Genomic DNA, 7,468 nt, shown 5'->3' with positions numbered 1-7,468 from the left:
GATTATACTTAACACACTTTTTATACACTAAATAATATTGTAATTATTCAAGTACTTCCATATATATCATGGATACCATAATAAATGAGGGCAAACCCCTATGGCGTTACATATCTTATTTGTAAAACTATCATTACCAGATTGGTTCAAATGACTTATAATGCAAGATTATACTTAACACACTCTTTATACACTAAATAATATTGTAATTATTCAAGTACTTCCATATATATCATGGATACCATAATAAATGAGGGCAAACCCCTATGGCTTTAAATGTAGCCCCTACGGCGTTACATATCTTATTTGTACCGGAATAACTATCATTACCAGATTGGTTCAAATGACTTATACTGGAAGATTATACTTAACACACTCTTTACACACTAAATAATATTGTAATTATTCCAGTACTTCCATATGTATCAAGGGTACCATAATAAATGAGGGCAAACCCCAATGGCGTTAAATGTAGCCCCTATGGCGTTACATATCTTATTTGTATAACTATCATTACCAGATTGGTTCAAATGACTTATACTGGAAGATTATACTTAACACACTCTTTACACACTAAATAATATTGTAATTATTCAAGTACTTCCATATATATCATGGATACCATAATAAATGAGGGCAAACCCCTATGGCGTTACATATCTTATTTGTAAAACTATCATTACCAGATTGGTTCAAATGACTTATACTGGAAGATTATACTTAACACACTTTTTATACACTAAATAATATTGTAATTATTCAAGTACTTCCATATATATCATGGATACCATAATAAATGAGGGCAAACCCCTATGGCGTTAAATGCAGCCCCTACGGCGTTACATATCTTATTTGTATGACTATCACTACCAGAATGGTTCAAATGACTTATAATGCAAGATTATACTTAACACACTCTTTATACACTAAATAATATTGTAATTATTCAAGTACTTCCATATATATCATGGATACCATAATAAATGAGGGCAAACCCCTATGGCGTTAAATGTAGCCCCTATGGCGTTACATATCTTATTTGTATAACTATCATTACCTGATTGGTTCAAGTGACTTACAATGCAAGATTATACTTAACACACTCTTTATACACTAAATAATATTGTAATTATTCAAGTACTTCCATATATATTATGGATACCATAATAAATGAGGGCAAACCCCTATGGCGTTAAATGCAGCCCCTACGGCGTTACATATCTTATTTGTATAACTATCATTACCAGATTGGTTCAAATGACTTATACTGGAAGATTATACTAAACACACTCTTTATACACTAAATAATATTGTAATTATTCAAGTACTTTCATATATATCATGGATACCATAATAAATGAGGGCAAACCCCTATGGCTTTAAATGTAGCCCCTACGGTGTTACATATCTTATTTGTATAACTATCATTACCAAATTGGTTCAAATGACTTATAATGCAAGATTATACTTAACACACTCTTTATACACTAAATAATATTGTAATTATTCCAGTACTTCCATATGTATCAAGGGTACCATAATAAATGAGGGCAAACCCCAATGGCGTTAAATGTAGCCCCTATGGCGTTACATATCTTATTTGTATAACTATCATTACCAGATTTGTTCAAATGACTTATAATGCAAGATTATACTTAACACACTCTTTACACACTAAATAATATTGTAATTATTCAAGTACTTCCATATATATATCATCGATACCATAATAAATGAGGGCAAACCCCTATGGCGTTAAATGCAGCCCCTACGGCGTTACATATCTTATTTGTATAACTATCAATACCAGATTGGTTCAAATGACTTATAATGCAAGATTATACTTAACACACTCTTTATACACTAAATAATATTGTAATTATTCAAGTACTTCCATATATATCATGGATACCATAATAAATGAGTGCAAACCCCTATGGCGTTAAATGCAGCCCCTACGGCGTTACATATCTTATTTGTATAACTATCATTACCAGATTGGTTCAAATGACTTATACTGGAAGATTATACTTAACACACTTTTTATACACTAAATAATATTGTAATTATTCAAGTACTTCCATATATATCATGGATACCATAATAAATGAGGGCAAACCCCTATGGCGTTACATATCTTATTTGTAAAACTATCATTACCAGATTGGTTCAAATGACTTATACTGGAAGATTATACTTAACACACTTTTTATACACTAAATAATATTGTAATTATTCAAGTACTTCCATATATATCATGGATACCATAATAAATGAGGGCAAACCCCTATGGCGTTAAATGCAGCCCCTACGGCGTTACATATCTTATTTGTATGACTATCACTACCAGAATGGTTCAAATGACTTATAATGCAAGATTATACTTAACACACTCTTTATACACTAAATAATATTGTAATTATTCAAGTACTTCCATATATATCATGGATACCATAATAAATGAGGGCAAACCCCTATGGCTTTAAATGTAGCCCCTACGGCGTTACATATCTTATTTGTACCGGAATAACTATCATTACCAGATTGGTTCAAATGACTTATACTGGAAGATTATACTTAACACACTCTTTACACACTAAATAATATTGTAATTATTCAAGTACTTCCATATATATCATGGATACCATAATAAATGAGGGCAAACCCCTATGGCGTTACATATCTTATTTGTAAAACTATCATTACCAGATTGGTTCAAATGACTTATACTGGAAGATTATACTAAACACACTCTTTATACACTAAATAATATTGTAATTATTCAAGTACTTTCATATATATCATGGATACCATAATAAATGAGGGCAAACCCCTATGGCTTTAAATGTAGCCCCTACGGCGTTACATATCTTATTTGTATAACTATCATTACCAGATTGGTTCAAATGACTTATAATGCAAGATTATACTTAACACACTCTTTATACACTAAATAATATTGTAATTATTCCAGTACTTCCATATGTATCAAGGGTACCATAATAAATGAGGGCAAACCCCAATGGCGTTAAATGTAGCCCCTATGGCGTTACATATCTTATTTGTATGACTATCACTACCAGAATGGTTCAAATGACTTATAATGCAAGATTATACTTAACACACTCTTTATACACTAAATAATATTGTAATTATTCAAGTACTTCCATATATATCATGGATACCATAATAAATGAGGGCAAACCCCTATGGCTTTAAATGTAGCCCCTACGGCGTTACATATCTTATTTGTACCGGAATAACTATCATTACCAGATTGGTTCAAATGACTTATACTGGAAGATTATACTTAACACACTCTTTACACACTAAATAATATTGTAATTATTCAAGTACTTCCATATATATCATGGATACCATAATAAATGAGGGCAAACCCCTATGGCGTTAAATGCAGCCCCTACGGCGTTACATATCTTATTTGTATAACTATCATTACCAGATTGGTTCAAATGACTTATACTGGAAGATTATACTTAACACACTCTTTATACACTAAATAATATTGTAATTATTCAAGTACTTCCATATATATCATGGATACCATAATAAATGAGGGCAAACCCCTATGGCTTTAAATGTAGCCCCTACGGCGTTACATATCTTATTTGTATAACTATCATTACCAGATTGGTTCAAATGACATATAATGCAAGATTATACTTAACACACTCTTTATACACTAAATAATATTGTAATTATTCCAGTACTTCCATATGTATCAAGGGTACCATAATAAATGAGGGCAAACCCCAATGGCGTTAAATGTAGCCCCTATGGCGTTACATATCTTATTTGTATAACTATCATTACCAGATTGGTTCAAATGACTTATAATGCAAGATTATACTTAACACACTCTTTACACATTAAATAATATTGGAATTATTCAAGTACTTCCATATATATCATGGATACCATAATAAATGAGGGCAAACCCCTATGGCGTTAAATGTAGCCCCTATGGCGTTACATATCTTATTTGTATAACTATCATTACCAGATTGGTTCAAATGACTTATAATGCAAGATTATACTTAACACACTCTTTATACACTAAATAATATTGTAATTATTCAAGTACTTCCATATATATCATGGATACCATAATAAATGAGGGCAAACCCCTATGGCTTTAAATGTAGCCCCTACGGCGTTACATATCTTATTTGTACCGGAATAACTATCATTACCAGATTGGTTCAAATGACTTATACTGGAAGATTATACTTAACACACTCTTTACACACTAAATAATATTGTAATTATTCAAGTACTTCCATATATATCATGGATACCATAATAAATGAGGGCAAACCCCTATGGCTTTAAATGTAGCCCCTACGGCGTTACATATCTTATTTGTATAACTATCATTACCAGATTGGTTCAAATGACTTATACTGGAAGATTATACTTAACACACTCTTTACACACTAAATAATATTGTAATTATTCAAGTACTTCCATATATATCATGGATACCATAATAAATGAGGGCAAACCCCTATGGCGTTAAATGCAGCCCCTACGGCGTTACATATCTTATTTGTATAACTATCATTACCAGATTGGTTCAAATGACTTATACTGGAAGATTATACTTAACACACTCTTTATACACTAAATAATATTGTAATTATTCAAGTACTTCCATATATATCATGGATACCATAATAAATGAGGGCAAACCCCTATGGCTTTAAATGTAGCCCCTACGGCGTTACATATCTTATTTGTATAACTATCATTACCAGATTGGTTCAAATGACATATAATGCAAGATTATACTTAACACACTCTTTATACACTAAATAATATTGTAATTATTCCAGTACTTCCATATGTATCAAGGGTACCATAATAAATGAGGGCAAACCCCAATGGCGTTAAATGTAGCCCCTATGGCGTTACATATCTTATTTGTATAACTATCATTACCAGATTGGTTCAAATGACTTATAATGCAAGATTATACTTAACACACTCTTTACACATTAAATAATATTGGAATTATTCAAGTACTTCCATATATATCATGGATACCATAATAAATGAGGGCAAACCCCTATGGCGTTAAATGTAGCCCCTATGGCGTTACATATCTTATTTGTATAACTATCATTACCAGATTGGTTCAAATGACTTATAATGCAAGATTATACTTAACACACTCTTTATACACTAAATAATATTGTAATTATTCAAGTACTTCCATATATATCATGGATACCATAATAAATGAGGGCAAACCCCTATGGCTTTAAATGTAGCCCCTACGGCGTTACATATCTTATTTGTACCGGAATAACTATCATTACCAGATTGGTTCAAATGACTTATACTGGAAGATTATACTTAACACACTCTTTACACACTAAATAATATTGTAATTATTCAAGTACTTCCATATATATCATGGATACCATAATAAATGAGGGCAAACCCCTATGGCGTTAAATGCAGCCCCTACGGCGTTACATATCTTATTTGTATAACTATCATTACCAGATTGGTTCAAATGACTTATAATGGAAGATTATACTTAACACACTTTTTATACACTAAATAATATTGTAATTATACAAGTACTTCCATATATATCATGGATACCATAATAAATGAGGGCAAACCCCTATGGCGTTAAATGCAGCCCCTACGGCGTTACATATCTTATTTGTATGACTATCACTACCAGATTGTTTCAAATGACTTATAATGCAAGATTATACTTAACACACTCTTTATACACTAAATAATATTGTAATTATTCAAGTACTTCCATATATATCATGGATACCATAATAAATGAGGGCAAACCCCTATGGCGTTAAATGTAGCCCCTATGGCGTTACATATCTTATTTGTATAACTATCATTACCAGATTGGTTCAAGTGACTTACAATACAAGATTATACTTAACACACTCTGTATACACTAAATAATATTGTAATTATTCAAGTACTTCCATATATATCATGGATACCATAATAAATGAGGGCAAACCCCTATGGCGTTAAATGCAGCCCCTACGGCGTTACATATCTTATTTGTATAACTATCATTACCAAATTGGTTCAAATGACTTATACTGGAAGATTATACTAAACACACTCTTTATACACTAAATGATATTGTAATTATTCAAGTACTTTCATATATATCATGGATACCATAATAAATGAGGGCAAACCCCTATAGATTTAAATGTAGCCCCTACGGCGTTACATATCTTATTTGTATAACTATCATTACCAGATTGGTTTAAATGACTTATAATGCAAGATTATACTTAACACACTCTTTATACACTAAATAATATTGTAATTATTCCAGTACTTCCATATGTATCAAGGGTACCATAATAAATGAGGGCAAACCCCAATGGCGTTAAATGTAGCCCCTATGGCGTTACATATCTTATTTGTATAACTATCATTACCAGATTGGTTCAAATGACTTATAATGCAAGATTATACTTAACACACTCTTTACACATTAAATAATATTGGAATTATTCAAGTACTTCCATATATATCATGGATACCATAATAAATGAGGGCAAACCCCTATGGCGTTAAATGTAGCCCCTATGGCGTTACATATCTTATTTGTATAACTATCATTACCAGATTGGTTCAAATGACTTATAATGCAAGATTATACTTAACACACTCTTTATACACTAAATAATATTGTAATTATTCAAGTACTTCCATATATATCATGGATACCATAATAAATGAGGGCAAACCCCTATGGCTTTAAATGTAGCCCCTACGGCGTTACATATCTTATTTGTACCGGAATAACTATCATTACCAGATTGGTTCAAATGACTTATACTGGAAGATTATACTTAACACACTCTTTACACACTAAATAATATTGTAATTATTCAAGTACTTCCATATATATCATGGATACCATAATAAATGAGGGCAAACCCCTATGGCGTTAAATGCAGCCCCTACGGCGTTACATATCTTATTTGTATAACTATCATTACCAGATTGGTTCAAATGACTTATACTGGAAGATTATACTTAACACACTTTTTATACACTAAATAATATTGTAATTATTCAAGTACTTCCATATATATCATGGATACCATAATAAATGAGGGCAAACCCCTATGGCGTTAAATGCAGCCCCTACGGCGTTACATATCTTATTTGTATGACTATCACTACCAGATTGGTTCAAATGACTTATAATGCAAGATTATACTTAACACACTCTTTATACACTAAATAATATTGTAATTATTCAAGTACTTCCATATATATCATGGATACCATAATAAATGAGGGCAAACCCCTATGGCGTTAAATGTAGCCCCTATGGCGTTACATATCTTATTTGTATAACTATCATTACCAGATCGGTTCAAGTGACTTACAATGCAAGATTATACTTAACACACTCTTTATACACTAAATA

The sequence above is a fragment of the Saccoglossus kowalevskii genome, chromosome 15 (genome assembly GCF_978046115.1).
Source record: "Saccoglossus kowalevskii chromosome 15, keSacKowa6.1, whole genome shotgun sequence".
Taxonomy (NCBI): Eukaryota; Metazoa; Hemichordata; class Enteropneusta; family Harrimaniidae; genus Saccoglossus; species Saccoglossus kowalevskii.
This window is presented reverse-complemented; position numbering follows the sequence as displayed.